General features: G+C 33.7%; 1 long non-coding RNA gene across 1 annotated transcript; it reads right to left on the reverse strand.

Moving 5' to 3' along the window:
- Window positions 1-2,192: 2,192 nt before the first annotated feature.
- LOC127736250 (uncharacterized) lies at window positions 2,193-16,779 on the reverse strand. The gene is made up of 3 exons (XR_007998885.1): window positions 16,661-16,779; window positions 9,945-10,037; window positions 2,193-2,859 (listed from the first exon to the last, which is right to left on the reverse strand). It is a non-coding gene; the product is annotated as an uncharacterized LOC127736250 (long non-coding RNA).
- Between the last annotated feature and the right edge of the window lie 337 nt (window positions 16,780-17,116).

Below are 17,116 nucleotides of genomic sequence, written 5' to 3' on the forward strand. Positions count from 1 at the left end.
ATAAGTGTAAACAAAATAGTTTTTAACTTGGCTTCCACTTAACTAATGTCAGCAAAATAACATATTTTCTACTTTTCCAGCATGGGCAACAAATTCACTATATTGCTGTTGCCGGTAAAATAGCCATTTCTATAGAAATTGAAGGCTTGAAATAAGATATTTTAATCAGAGCCGGCAAAATAGCCACTGCCAATAAGAAAAAAATGATATTTTTTTTAACTGGACTTTTAAATTTGAACTTTGGTTGATAGTTGTTTCATTGGCAATCATACCACATCTCCTTATTTTTATATTGTAGGGTTAAGATGGGTATAGAAATATGACTTTCCTAATCCGACAGATAACCCCTTGCTTAGACAGGGTGTTCATACAGCTGGATGTGTAAATACGCAGCCTCGTAGGGTAAAAAGGGGGAATTTTGCCCATACCCAACATAGATTGTCCATTCATTTTCCAGTGGCAGTCCATATATCTAGCCCCTCCTACTTTGCAGAACCTTCATATGGTACTTATCATCCATATGTTCTCATCCGTATCATGCTTGAAATATTTGCCAGTGAACGTTCAGCAAGCACAAATTAAACTGTTATTTTTTGTGCAACTATATACAAAAGAACGTCATTTCTGGTCCTTTTATCATACTAGTAGTTGACTACGCGGTATGGGTTTTGGTCATTGCTGAAGGCCGTACGGTGACCTATAGTTGTTATCTTCTATGTAATTTGGTCTCTTGTGGAGAGTTGCATCATTGCCAATTATACCACATCTTCCTATTTTTTTTATATTTCATGGTGAAAAGTTTTATTTGAGGGTCACCTTAGACCTTGAATATCGCAGTTGCAATATATCTGAAAGACCAACGTTAACTTCATGTACCAAATTTGAAAATGGTGAGTAGACAGATTTGTTGGGATTACAACGATATTGATTTCAACCACGATAGCTGTGAACACAAAATATGGAAATACATTTTCTTAAAAAACAATGCTTACAAGGAAAAGGTGTGAACTATTAGGACTTGTTCCAATACAAACAAGAAGTATTAGGATAGATCACATATTTTTCAAGTTGTTACGACATATTCCTAGATACATCTGCATGTATGGCAGTCACACCTTTCAGCACATTTTTTTGTGTGAACAAGAGTGTACAAGCTGAAATGTCTCACCTGCTTTACTAATCATCATTGTTGATTGATTTTATGTTGATATTCCTAAGATAAAGTTTTACTACAAGTATCAGAAAAAATTAATGTTATCAATTATCAATAATCAGGAAAATGAGGCCAAGGTCAGATAAACCAAGCCAGCCTTACAGTGGCAGATCCAGAAATGTTCATAAAGGGAGGGGGGCACTGACTGCCTAAGAGGAGCCCGCTCCAGTCATGCTTCAGTGATTCCCTAGATAAGCAACCAAATTTTTCCCACAAAAAAAGGGGGGGGGCACCATGGGCCCACCCCCTAAATTCACCTCTGTTACAATCATTCCTTAAACCAAATATTTTGAAACATATAGTATGCAAGAAACAGACAAAACCATGAAAATGAGGTTAAGTTCAAATAAACCCTGCAAGACAGGCATATTTGTTTTTCATTCATTATTTTGTACATATATCAGGCCGTTAGTTTTCTCATTAGAATTGTTTTATCATTTCGAGGCCTTTTATCCGACTATGCAGTATAGGTTTTACTCATTGTTGAAGGCCATATTGTGACCTATAGTTGTTTATTTCTGTGTCATTTGGTCTCTTGTGGAGAGGTGTCTCATTTACAATCATACCACATCTTCTTATTTAATATTTCAATACATTCATTTAATAATCATTCCATGCACTAAATATAGTTGACTTATTGATTACACAATGTAGCATATTAAAAGAGGACTTACCATTGACCAATGAACCATGAAAATGTGGTCAATGACAACTGCCAGACTGACATGTACTCCTTACATGTGTGTATCATTGCATACATCATATATAGTTTATCTACTACTTTTAGTATTAGAAAAACAGACAAAAACACAAAAACTTGACATTGACAAATGACCTATTGCTAACAGTATCTGATAAACAACCCTAATCAGTTAACTTTGTTGCAATCTGTATCAATTTGAGTGCATATCTAATTTCACAAAATAATATTTATCTAATTTCAGTAATCTTAAACATTGTGATAGGTAATGAGGTTGTCAGTTAGTGAGACACAAGTTTTTCCAGACAATATATAATTCGTTTGATTGTTTTGTTTGGTTGCTGTCTCATTAAACAAAACTATATATATATTTCTCCTTTTATCTAGAAAATATAACTTTTGAAATACTACTAGTAGTTGTTGACATGTATACATCATGTACATGTACAATCATTAATTTATCAGCTCCATATTTTCATAATTTTTATATCAATATTATTCTCTTCAGTGTTTTTTTATATGACTCAATAATCTATTCATCATTGGGACATGTAGGTACAGTAGGTCCATTTGATCTTGGATTTTTTTTATGGATTTTGACAGCACTTAGCATATATTTCCAAATTATAGTTTATCTTGGCTTCTTAAGTGGATTCTGAACACATTGCATATAGACACCAAGTGTAGATGATCTTGGGTTCTCTCATATGGATTCTGACAGTACTTTGATTATACATGTAGTTCCAAGTATTGTTGATCTTGGCTTCTAATTTGTTCTTAAGTTTAAGCACTTTACATACATGTATATAGTTCCCAATTGCAAGACAAGATGATTCTGACTTCTCGTGTAAATTAGGTCGGTACTTTGCCAATAGTTTCCAAGTAAAGTTGAACATTCCATGATCTTTACAACAAATCACTACTTCCTCTTACATGTACTTGAAGCCTGAAATTAAATGTGAGAGTAATTCTGTCAGAAAATCAACCATGATTGACATTTAAATGCATAATGTAGTTCATATTTTAAAACTAGAGGCTCCAAGGAGCCTGTGTCGCTCACCTGATATTTTTGTTCACAATTGATGCATGAAATAATGCAACCTTTATACTTTTGCTTTGGTTTCAGAGATATAAGCCAAAAACTGCATTTTACCCCTATGTTCTATTTTTAGCCATGTTGGTTGGCAGGCAGGGTCATCGAACACGTTTTTTTAAACTAGATACCCTAATGATGATTATGGCCAAGTTAAGTTAAATTTGTCTCATTAGTTTCAGAGGAGAAGATTTTTATAAAAGATAGCAAAAATTTTCGAAAAATTGTTTAATATTGACTTTAAGGGCAATAACTCCTTAAGGGGTCAATTGACAATTTTGGTCATGTTGACTTATTTGTAGATCTTACTTTGCTGAACATGATGGCTGTTTACAGTTTATCACTATCTATAATAATATTCAAGATAATAACCAAAAACTGCATAATTTCCTTAAAATTACCAACTCAGGAATAGCAACCCAACAGCGCGTTGTCTGATTCATCTAAAAATTTGGAGACAGATAGATCTTAACCTAATGAACATTTTTTTACCATGTAAGATTTGCTCTAAATGTTTAGTTTCATTGATATAAGCCAGAAAATGTATTTTACCCCTATGTTCTATTTCTAGCCATGTCTGTCATGTTGAATGGCAGGCAGGGTTATCAGACACATTTTTTAAACTAGATACCCTTATGATGATTGTGGCCAAGTTTAGTTAGAATTCATTGGGCCAGGTGAGCTAAAAAATGAAGAATTTGTGGCGATCAATAATGAGCAAACAAAATAAAATTACATGCACAGCAAGTATAAATAAAGATTTTGTTTTTATATGTTTGAATACAGACTTCTCGGGTCAACCAAATTATGTTGAGGTTACTTGTACCCTGTTTGGAATGAGGGATACACAAATTTTGTATTTAAAAATACTCAGCACAAAACAATTATAAACTTTTCAACTCAATTACATGTGTTATTTGGTAAACTAGATAAGCCCTACAATGCATGTTTAAACCTGAATTTCCTGATACTTGCCCTTAAGAAATTTTTTTATACCAAAGAGAGAGAGAGAGAGAGAGAGAGAGAGAGGGGGGGGGGGCGGTTATTGTAAACAAATTATGATCAAGACGAATCCATCAATATAATGTATTGCCTCGTACTGTAGGGGTAAAAATTTATAAAATTAGGCCATTTATATTCCCAAGAAAACAAATAAAACAATCAAACTCTTGAGGAGGTGGACAGGGGTAAGGGAACATTGGAATGAGGGATCAGGAAGAGGGAGTCATGGGCGGGAAAAGAGGGTATTGGGTCTGTTAGCTTGGTCTCAAGTGAAAATAAAAGTAACTAGTTTGGTAGAAGCTGAGGGTAGAAGCAAATCTTATGAAGATATAAATAGAAAAGACCAGATAATTGTTTTAACAGCCTGTGCCCTTTGATCTTGTGTGTGTCACTTTATTTTTAAACAATAAAATAAATTTAATATTTTATCATATGTTATAGAACTATACTAACTTAAGCACGATTAAAACTAGAGGCTCTACGCTCACCTTGGTATATGTGCATATTAAACAAAGGACACAGATGGATTCATGACAAAATTGTGTTTTGGTGATGGTGATGTGTTTGTAGATCTTACTTTACTGAACATTCTTGCTGCTTACAATTATCTCTATCTATAATGAACTTGGCCCAGTAGTTACAGTGGAAAATATTTTGTAAAAAATTACAAAAATTTACAAAATTTATGAAAATTGTAAAAAATTGACTATAAAGGGCAATAACTCCTTAAGGGGTCAATTGACAATTTTGGTCATGTTGACTTATTTGTAGATCTTACTTTGCTGTACATTATTGCTGTTTACAGTTTATCTCTATCTATAATAATATTCAAGATAATAACCAAAAGCTGCAAAATTTCCTTAAAATTACCAATTCAGGGGCAGCAACCCAACAACGTTTGCCTGATTGGTCTGAAAATTTCAGGGCAGATAGATCTTGACATAATGAACAATTTTATCCTGTCAGATTTGCTCTAAATGCTTTGGTTTCAGAGACATGAGACAAGAACTGCATTTTACCCTATTTACTATTTTTTAGCCATGTCGGCCATATTGGTTCGCGGGCTGGGTCATCGGACACATTTTTTAAACTAGATACCCTAATGATGATTGTGGACAAGTTTGGTTAAATTTGTCTTAGTAGTTTCATCAGAGAAGATTTTTGTAAAAGATTACAAAAATTTACGAAAAATGGTTAAAAATTGACTATAAAGGGCAATAACTCCTTAAGGGGTCAATTGACCATTTTGGTCAAGTTGACTTAAATGTAGATCTTACTTTGCTGAACATTATTGCTGTTACAGATTATCTCTATCTATAATAACATTCAAGATAATAACCAAAAACGGCAAAATTTCCTTAAAATTACCAATTCAGGGGCAGCAACCCAACAACGTGTTGCCTGATTGGTCTGAAAATTTCAGGACAGATAGATCTTGACCTGATAAACAATTTTACCCCCATGTCAGATTTGCTCTAAATGCTTTGGTTTCAGAGATATGAGCCAAAAACTGCATTTTACCCTATGTACTATTTTTTAGCCATGTCGGCCATCTTGGTTCGCGGGTGGGGTCAACGGACACATTTTTTAAACTAGATACCCTAATGATGATTGTGGACAAGTTTGGTTAAATTTGTCTTAGTAGTTTCATCAGAGAAGATTTTTGTAAAAGATTACAAAAATTTACGAAAAATGGTTAAAAATTGACTATAAAGGGCAATAACTCCTTAAGGGGTCAACTGACCATTTTGGTCAAGTTGACTTAATTGTAGATCTTACTTTGCTGAACATTATTGCTGTTTACAGTTTATCTCTATCTATAATAATAAGATAATAACCAAAAACGGCAAAATTTCCTTAAAATTACCAATTCAGGGGCAGCAACCCAACAACGGGTTGTCAGATTCATCTGAAAATTTCAGGGCAGATAGATCTTGACCTGATTAATAATTTTGCCCCGTCAGATTTGCTCTAAATGCTTTGGTTTCAGAGATATAAGCCAAAATCTACATTTTACCCCTATGTTCTATTTTTAGCCATGGCGGCCATCTTGGTTAATTGGCCGAGTCACCGGACACATTTTTTAAACTATATACCCCAATGATGATTGTGGTCAAGTTTGGTTTAATTTGGCTTAGTAGTTTCAGAGGAGAAGATTTTTGTAAAAGTTAACGACGACGGACGACGACGACGGACGACGACGGACGACGGACGCCAAGTGATGAGAAAAGCTCACTTGGCCCTTTGGGCCAGGTGAGCTAAAAAAGGAAGTGTGCAAACAGACCAAGGGTGCGAACATGTGGGGTGCGAATGTAAAAGGGGGTGAACGTGAATGCGAGCTAACATGATTTTGGGTGAAAGGACCAGAATTCGAAAAGAGCGGGGATGAATATTCTGGCAATTATATTTGGCCAGTTTTTTGTCTGGGAGCAAGGAGGATGGAAGTGGAAGTAGGGGGAAAATATTTTAGAGTAAAAGGGAAGGGAAATGGGAGTTGGGGATAGGGAGTGGGAATCATGGACCCCTGTACGAGGGCAGTTATGGGGTACCCCACATTAGACGTTAACGATAAATATTTCTCGATTTGACCCTAACGTAGCTACGAAATTAGATTTAACAAATGACGATTAAAAATCAAGATTCATTTGAGCATTACGGTAGCGCAAAAAGGACATTTGTGATGCTTGGCAGTAAAGGGCATTCCTACCCTGTCCATCCCCTCGATATTTTTCCCAACAGGCTATACATGTTCACAACTTGCCAGTTAAGGATCAAATAAACACATAAATAAGATACCAGCCATAACGATTATACATAGAACAGAAATTTAGCCATTCAAGGTTTCAGGTAGACCGAATTCTTCTGTCCCTATAATGCATATATTTCTTAATTTCCATTTGCTTTTTATTGATTTTGCTATTTACTATATATTTTTTTTGCCAATATAGAGACAGAAAGCAGTGTCCATTAAAAACAGGAGATTCGCATACAATTTTTTTGCGCTCGGTTTTCGCTGATTTTATACATTTTTCAGCCATCTGTACCAATATACACTAATAGATAAATGATTTTTCTATATTTTCATGTGCCTTACAATAATCAACGACCTTTCTGAGTCTAGATAATCCACTTTTTTTAACATTTATTACATTCTACTTTCATTCACGGCATGCTAATAAAAAGTGGAGTTTCTAGACTCAGAAAGATCATTGTTCATAGTTAGGCACATGAAAATATAGAAAAACCATTTAATCTATTAGTGTATATACATGTAGGTACGGATGGCTGAAAAATGCATAAAATCAGCAAAAATCGAGCGCAAACAAATTGTATGCGAATCTCCTGTTTTGAATGGACACTGCTTTCTGTCTCTATATTGCAACAAAAAAAAAAAAAAAACAAAAAAAAATAGTAAATAGCAAAATCAATAAAAAGCAAATGGAAATTAGGATATATATGCATTATAGGGACAGAAGGATTCGGTCTAGGTTTCAGGCGCAGAGATTTTCTACAGTAGCGAGTATTTTGAGACAACCCCCCCACTTTGTATTTTTCGTGATACTAATAACATTTGCCTGCCTAAAATATTAAAATCTATGTTTTCTTATGTAATGACTCTACCTGCATCGTTGTCTATTCGCCACTTTGTCTGTTATTCATGTACATGGTTGTATTCATCAGTGGTGTATGCTGGTCAACAATGGCGACCCTTAAATTTCTGTTGTCTGATTATGGCGCCAATTTAGAGGGAAACAACTCGCGCCAGACACAATTACTGTATTTCCCCAAAATAATCAAAATTTCGTTTTTTTTTATAACAAACAGTTATATGTTAATCACATTTATATTTAGCTATCGTCCATTGATTTAATTGCAAACATTATTTTATTAAAGCCATCTCTAAAGAATTCACAACGAAGTAATTATTGGAGTGCATTGAAATCAGACCTCATGGGGTAGAGGGGTTAAACAAAAGTCCGTAACTTTTTTAAAAGCCTGGTGACCCCCATTTTATTTTACCTTAAAATGCTCGAAAAATTCATAGCTTTGACATATCCGTTTTTAAAAAAAAAATCTACCGGGGAAATTTTACGAAAAATTGATTTAACCAATATTTTTAGCCTTAAACTGAAATTAGAAAATGCAAAATTTAGACATATATCTGTAAATAAATGGACTTTTAGGTCTAAAACAACCAAGGGAAACGTTTACATTTCAAATTTTAACGTTTTTTTCACATAATAATCATATTGACATGGTTCTAAAAGTCTTTGAATTTGATGTAGCCGTTACTGTTGAAAGGGTAGAAATGTTTGGAAATAGGGTCAAAATTGCACAATTCGCTTCGATTTGAGGGGAAAACGAGCCTGGTGACCCCCTTTTTTCTTTGCATATTTGGATTCAGCATAAAAAGATCTACAAAACATGTGAAAATAAAAAAATTCTACCGGGGGTTCTTATTGGGGTGAGCCACCTTAACTGTATATTTATTTGGTTGAGAATATAAAATAATAAGGAAATAATAAGTAAAACTACTTTTTTGCGTAAAAAACGTTGGGATAGTTGTTCGGTTGTATGAATGAAGTCGCGTGCATTTCATTGATAAATTGACGCGATTGGACTTGAGCACGTGACTTTGCTGCACTGATACATGACGTCATTGCCTAATATTTTCGATTTTCATGTCCTGTCCATGATCTTAAAAATATAAGGCAGTAAGATGAAAGGGAAAATGTACAAATTGCCGATAAACACATTTATTTTACAACTGATGAGAAGAACAGTAGATGGAAATTAGATATGATCTGTATGAAGATAAAAAAATGGTGTATGTTTGCTTCTTTACCTTAAGGATGTTCGATACTCATGTTTCTGACTTTTTTGTAAGATATTCGGATTTCCTTAGTTTTTTCCATGTAATGCCAATAAAAAAATGTTCCCGCTAACCCCTACTTTTCTGTTCATAATTTTAATACATATAGTTTGACAAGCCATTTATTAAAATCTTATAAAATCCTTGTTATTTTTTTTATAGTTTTTGACAGAAAAAAGGTGCCAATGTTAACTGTATGAAAAAGAGAGAATCATTTCCCGTCACATTTTCAAATGATTATATCTCGAAAACAAGGTCGTGGACCTATAATTTTTTTCTGCTTTTTAATTTCTGTTATTTATATACTATCAATTTTTAACAGTCATTTAAAAAGCTTGTTATTTTTAAATAGGGGAGTAAAAATCCTTAATTAAACTTTGTCAACAAATACCTATGTAGCTTAAGCTAAACGGACTGTCAATTGTCACTTGGTCATGTTTTGCAAACAATACTTAGTGCTCATATGCTCCTATTCTCGCTGACGTTTATTTCTTTGTATGAGAAACAACACGTACATGGGATTCTTAAAATAAGACTTGTAAACAAGCTAGAATTCTCATTTAACTCCACGTTCCGTTGCATAGTTGATATGTTTCACTGAATAATTCAAAAGTTTTTGAAGATCAGGTATATTCAATTTAACATCAAAAACAGGACAAACAGATACAGTTAGCTTTGCTTTACTGAAATTGAGTAATGAACATCTTTCCTTTTTCAATAACTATTTTTTTCTGTAATGAACCAACGACAAATACATGTACCACTAGTGGAGAAGTAAATGGTTACCATTCCGGAAGGACCAGAGGCAACTCCCGGTATATGTTTTTAATTTGGTTTATGCTGCTCAATGTCTAGTTTTCCGTTCAGTGTAATATACACGTTTGTCGGTCTATATTGTCTTTTTTTCTTTTGACCATGGCGTTGTTTGCTTTTCTTTGACCTGTAATTTACAATTTCCCCCTTGGTATTTTCTTCGTTTTTACGGGTTGAATATAGTAAGGGTTGTAAACATGTCTGCAAGTAACCAATGAATTAGCGATAATGTCAGTCTATATCCACTTACCTTATGCACCCAACAACCTCTGAGTATGTTTTCTCTTTCCACAACAATTTCCTGATTTTAAGACTAACATGGTCCGTTTTATTCGTTGTTCGTCTATAAACATAAGTAAATTGTGATACACTAGTCATTTTGGGGCCCTTTATAGCTTGCTGTTCGGTGTGAGCCAAGGCCGTACTTTGACCTATAATTTTTTACTTTTTACACATTGTGACTTGGATGGAGAGTTGTCTCATTGGCACTCATGCCACATCTTCTTATTTATAAGTAGATTTATACCTGAAGAAAAGAAGCAGACATATATATATGAATATAACTAATTGTTATTCCATGTTGAATTGATCTTGTGAACATAAAAAGTACTGTTCATCACTTTTCAATATCATTCATCACTCATGGTACAAATCTTCCATTTACCAAACCACGACAAAGATGCCTATAACCAAGGGGGCCTCTTGAACTCCAATATAAACACATAACACTAGAATGTAATATTCAATTAGTTAACATTATTATGAGATATTTCATCAAAGCACAATAAAGTGAGAAATTACCAAAGGCGACCCTTGAACTCCAACACAAACACAAAACATTAAAAATTCAATGTATATTCAAGTAGCTATCATTGTAAGCCGCATTTTTGACATGCTTTTTAGTAGTAAAATAGATGGTAATACTGATTTTTTTTTAAATGAGGCAGTTTATTTTGAAATTAAGAAATTGCAATTGCCGCCAATTTTATATTCAAATACTACCAAAAGTCTCAATAAGTCACTTTGCCAACATTGATTTTCGGTTTCAACTTACACGAAAAGTGTTAAAAAGAAGTTTGTTTCAGATCCCTCTGAAATGCTCCTAGGTTTAAAAGACATTTTCTCCGAATTTATGAACCTATTATTCTTACGGTGTGTATGTTTCAAACCGTGTTCGCTATGCCAATGTCCATGGCTGCAAGACAAATAAATGAATTAATCGTGACTTAATAAGTGACAGAAGTCAAGTATTGCGATCGGATCGTGAAATATCGTAAAAGTAATGAAATACATTTTAATTTCTTCTTTTAGTTTTCTAATAAAAGACTGAGCAAAAAAAAAAAAAAATAACAACAAATGTGTCTATCAAATGAAGCGGGAGGTAACAAGGAGATAGTCAAAACTAATTGGTTGGAAAAAATGATGACAAAACTATGACAAAGAACGAAAATCGACAAGAGGAAGAATAAATCAACAAAACACGCATAGAAAACTCAAGACTGTTGAAAAAAAAACGAGCCCAACCATCAACTGATGGTGAACACAGTTGATCCGTCAGGTTAAAAAGTTCCTGCTGCACATGTGGCACCAGTCGTATTGGTCATACAATTATAAATCTGGTGCAAAGTCTTACTTGCTGATGCAACAATCGCGAAAAAGAGGACGGGATTTTGGTTACGACAATTTAAACATATCTGTGGTCATCTGTAACAGAGATGTTACCATAACGATCAATCATTACGTGATGACAACCGTAAAACTATTGAAGTGAAGACATCACCTTTACCTCTTGGTTTAAAAGTTTCTTTGTAAGTTTTCAATGAAACATGATATAAAACACAAGCTCTGGAATATCGTATAAACTTGAAGATATATACTCCAAAAAAACAGGTGCTGCGCGAGTATGTTTCTACACAGAAATGGAAAATTCACAATTGGGAATCTGAAATCATGTCTTTTGTCGTAAAGTGTCTTTTCTCAACCAACTCTCATTTTCTTTTACATTCTTTCTGAGAAACTCCTGTATAGAAGTCTGTATCATACAAATAAAGGAACAAGTCAGCAAGAAGGGGATCAAAGGTGGCCCCATAGGAAGGCCGAATGAATTTTTTGCTGCAAAAATACGTCCTCCAAACGTAAAAACTATGTTTTAAATAAAATTCAAGTATCTGCAGGATGTCATTTTCAGAGTTTTTTGGTTTGAGTTTTTTTATACTAAGTATGATCTATCCCTTTCTAAAACAAGATATTTGTTTCTACGTTGACCATTCTATTTTATGTAAAATAGTTGTACTAGTTCCTAATATCTGTCTGAAAGTATAAGATGGAGTATACTAGGTTAAATGGTGGAGAAGTTAAATGGTTTTATACTATTTCAAGAGGAAAGAGATAAAGATTGTATGTACTCTAACATATCCTTGGACTTTTCTAGTATCCTCATTTGATTTAAACCGCCCATAGAATAGATCTTTTCAAAGTAACTCTGAAGCACGACTTTAATTGATTATTACAAATTGATGTCAAAAGTTTCGAAAGAGGTTTCACGAAGCACTTGGCAGACGCAGCAATACGTGTTTTTTGTGAGGACATTTTTGTATATATAGATGGAGTAGATCATGTTATTCTATGATTGAAATTCCAAAGGAACATAGAGCAGACCTATGATTGTTCAGGATTTCCTCTTTGTTAAGAATTAAAATGATTGCTATACTCAATAATTGTGCGAAATAACATAACGAAAAGAAATCGACTTTTAATGCAAATAATACCAAGTCGACACATAGTCCTTAGTGAATTAATAGTTAAAAGACATTATAAATATATTCCGACCATTTATTTGTCAGTTGGTAAAGTAGTTTTATTCGTGTTTTTTTTTTCGTCCTGGAAAAGGTTCTGATTATTTGAAAAACAGAAATATTTTGTTTAGATCAGGCAACGCATTATATTGATCGCTTTGTGCAATGGTTGACTAGACTTAAATGAAAAATAACAAAAATATCAAACTCCAAGGAAAATTCAAAACCGAGAATTCCTTATCAAATGGCAGAATCAAAAGCTCAAATACATCAAACGAATGAAAAACAACTGTCATATTCCTGACTTGCTACAGGCATTTCCTTATGTAGAAAATGGTGGATTAAACCAGGTTTTATAGCTATGAACAACTAAACCTTGCACTTGTATGACTAAATCAGCATAAAATTGACTATATTTTAATGAATTTTAGCGTTTTATCGTGGTGTTACGTCATAAGAACGACTGTTAACAAATGTTTTTTGTCGTTTTTTTAAATTTATTTTTATAGGATTGACCACTACATAGTTTTCCACAAAAACCTATCAAAATTAATATATGTAAAATATTATTTATATTTAGTTAGATATGTAAGACTAAGTGCAACGTCTTGTCTCTAATCGACGTCCGTTCCTTAAATCGACGTCCAAATCTGACGTCATAATGAAATGAAATTCTATATCGAGAGTCAATTATATGCCCCTCTCATCGACGAATTTGTGTTAGTCTCAAATCGACGTCCAATATTTGGCTTCTCTAATCGACGTCCCTTTTTACAGACTTATCACATTGACGTCAAAACTTCATTCAACGAAAACAACTTGAGAATTTTAAAGAAACTACGATTTAAACTCCCGCAGGCAAAGCTGAGCTCGAATAGGTTTGCTATTCTTTTAATGACCTTCATGGTTATTTATGCAGCTCTACGATTATTTTAACATTCTTGGCTTTTTAGGTTTTGATTTGAGGTTTTGGGGGTAGTATAAAAAAAGCTGGGAATGCAACACATATATGAAGTGTTATTTTATCATTCGGTGTAATAACTAGCGTTCTTTCCTCGAGTATTGGTTCGTTTCTGGTTTGGTCTGTAAATTTAACGACTGAGTTCTATTCCCAATCGTGGACATTCTTCCTTAGTCTCGATTCCTTTACCATTGAACACGGGGATGCTTACATAAATGGAAACCTTCACCCCATCAACACAACAGTCTATCTCCGTTTTGAGTTTGTGAGATTCAATTACGCATTTTTTCTTGGTTTTCATACTTAAAATGGAATCACCCAAAAACTGAGTCATTTTGTGTACGCCAGGCACACGCTACTGAGGAATATGATCATACCATGACTGGCTTTAGATACAGGTACAATAATATGTCTCCATACTGTCTTTAACGTCAAAATCCAATAAGCCAATTGGTCTAGTACAAATAAGGCGGGACTTGCGTGGCAAGTGACTTTTAACCACGACAAGGACACCAATAAAAGTAATAGCGATTTGTTTTCATTTACAACCTGAAGTGAACTTTTTTGTAAAAATACTATGCTGTATAATAGAAAATTATCTAATCGTCCTACATCTGATGATACATACATTTTTGCAAAGTTTAAGGTCATGTTCTCCTCAGCCTGCTTATTTATAGTTTTTAGTCCGTAGGAGGCATGATGATATATAATTTAGTTTGGAAAACATGGTATATTTACTACTTGTAATTGGACTTAAAACTAGCTTTCAGTTAAAAAAGCGAAAGCAACACATCAAAAATTTCACGCGTCTGAACCGGTGTTTTTATTTACCTTCACCAGAAACTCTCAATGCCGATTATTTGAAAGCCAAGGATTTGTGTGAACCGAATCAGTTGAAGAGCTATATGACCAAAAAGGACCTAAAAATAATAGCCAAATTCATCTTCGGCCAACTTTGCCTGGGGGAGTTGGAAAGTTAGTTTTTTAATAATTTCTGAATTTATAGACGGACATTTTTAGAAAAGCTTGTAATAAATCATGTCAGTATCGAAGTACTGACTACAGGACTGGTACTGTGAGTACTTTTGTATCGATAGTTTGTGTCTTTTTCATTCGTTTAGTTTTATTTGTGATTTTTACATTTTCAACTATAGTTTTTAGTTGTCTCTAGTGTTTTACTAGAACTTTTTTACCACGATCCCAAATTTTGGGAGGGTTAAGCGCTCAAACACATGTTAAAAGCACCAGATTATTTATATGACTGTCCCATGCCATGAATCAGGAATGCAGTGTTGGCAGCAATAATTGTTTTTTGCATAAACAATACCGTTAGTTATCTCTGTTGAATTGTTTCACGTTTTGACGTGAATCAAATGTGGATACTAACAATTCCAAAGATCTTTTAAAGTACTATTTAATACTCTTTTTTTTTGCAATAATATTTAAGCATTTGACTTTTCTACACTTTACATATATATTCCCATTCCAAACGAAAAAACAAAATGCTTTGTTTCATAAAAAAAGAATGGCCATTGTAGATACAAGTATCTTGTCTTAGGAAGGGATAAATCGTACTTTGTGAAAAATCGCTCTGATTTTATCAAAATATTCTCTGCAACTGACATTATCAAGATGAGTGATTTCGCTATATAGATCATGTCTTCTCACTAAATATTTCAAAGTTTGGTGACTTTGTTGAACGCATCTATCCCATCTAACTTGAGATAAAGCAAAAAACAGTCAAGTGTGCCTCATATCTGGATCTTACTTCTAGAAATTGACAACGAGGGTCGTTTGAAAACAAAACTTTACGACAAAAGAGATGATGTCAGTTTACTAATTGTAAAATTTCCATTTCTTTGTAGCAACATTCCAGTAGCGCCTGCATATGGAGTATATATTCCCCAGTTGATACGATATTCAAGGGCTTGCATTTTCTATCATGATTTCCTTGATAGAGGGTTGCTCACAAGAAAACTATTAAACCAAATGGTGAAGTTGAAATTATCCCTTCGTAAATTTTACGGACGCAATCAAGAATTGGTTGACCGTTATAGAATATCTGTTTCACAGATGCCGACGAATGTGTTTCAATTGTCGTACCTACAATCCCGTCCTCTTTTCTCCGATAGTGATCTACCGAATTAGACTTATTACCGGGTTTGTACTTACATAAGCAACACGGCGGGTTTCCTTCCGGAGCAAATGAGATCACCCCCGGTTTTTGGCGGGGTTCGTGTTGCTCAGTCTTTAGTTTTCTTTGTTGTGTTTTGTGTACAGTTGTTTGTCGTTTGGTCTTTTTCTGTTTTTTTCCATGGCGTTTTCTGTTTATTTTCGACTTATGAGATTTAATGTCCCTTTGGTATCTTTCCCCGTCATTGACATCCCAGAGATTTTTGTAGCTATGTATACGATATAGTTGTGCTCATTGAATGTCGTATGTTGACTTATAGTTATTCATTTCCTAAAATTTTCCTAAGTACTTATAAAAACAGACGAAAATAGAACTCATGAATAAAATCTGACTAACTTTTAGTTCTGGACAAAAGAACAAGAGATCACTTAAGATAGAGAAATCTTTTTCTTAGATTAACAAATGACTTTAATTAAATAATTTTTGTAAATTCCTAAAACTTTTATGTACCTGTTTTATTATAAATGGCTTATTTTATCAGCTCTTCAACGATTTTATTAAGTCTTGAATTCTCAAATATTTTGACCTCGTGAATCACTGGCGATACATTAACTGTTAATATACGCATCTGGGGCAGTAACATTGGTACCGTTAATGTTATAACTACCAAAGGGGCTGATAACTTGGCTGGTGGACTCTTTGATCCCGAGGATATCACCAGCCCAGTAGCCAGCACTTTTATACTGGCATGCAAATATGGACATTGTTAGATTGAAATTTGCTGTTACAGAACTTTGTACATCGTTTCAATAACATTAACGTACCAATTTTTCTTCACCAAAAGTTAGGGAATAAATCTTCCTCAGTAAAGGTTTGTTCCTCGTCAGGATTTGGCTTTACTTTAGGTCCTTTCATTATTTAATCAGGTCCTCAACGTGTTTTTATGTTTTATTTTCAAAAATAGAATTTATGAAATATACAAAAATGATTAAAAAGAAGTCTTTTGTTAATCAAAGAAAACATTAATGCCAAACCTAAATTGACCTTTTATCCTTAATTTTGACTTTCTGTCTTACCTTCTATTTGATATACTAATCCATAAAGAGCATAAGGTCTAATACGGTTCGAGTTTAACATGTTCAAGAGATAGCATATGTTCATTGTACCTTAATTAAGAGTTATGTAAGTTGATGTGTATTTGTATTCAATTTATTTAGCAAAAGTGTATATATATATATTTAATGTTTTTATAACTTCACAGACAGGTTGTCACCTTCATTTCTCTTACTCTTTTGTAATTAGGTGTGAATGGGGTCAAACAAGGCAATTTGTTTAATGAAATAAGGTATTGTCACACTCTGCTATGTTGGATGATTTATGACTTGAAATTCGTCAGTTGTTAAATTTAAACGACTTAGTAACGTCTTACTCCGAAAAAAAGGTCCATTAGCTGTCAAATTCATGTTCACCGATTCAAGTCAATTTCTCATATTTGTTTTATAAAACATACTAAAAGGTTTACCCAAATTATA

The sequence above is a fragment of the Mytilus californianus genome, unplaced genomic scaffold (assembly GCF_021869535.1).
Source record: "Mytilus californianus isolate M0D057914Y unplaced genomic scaffold, xbMytCali1.0.p SCAF_3, whole genome shotgun sequence".
NCBI classification, from domain to species: Eukaryota; Metazoa; Mollusca; class Bivalvia; order Mytilida; family Mytilidae; genus Mytilus; species Mytilus californianus.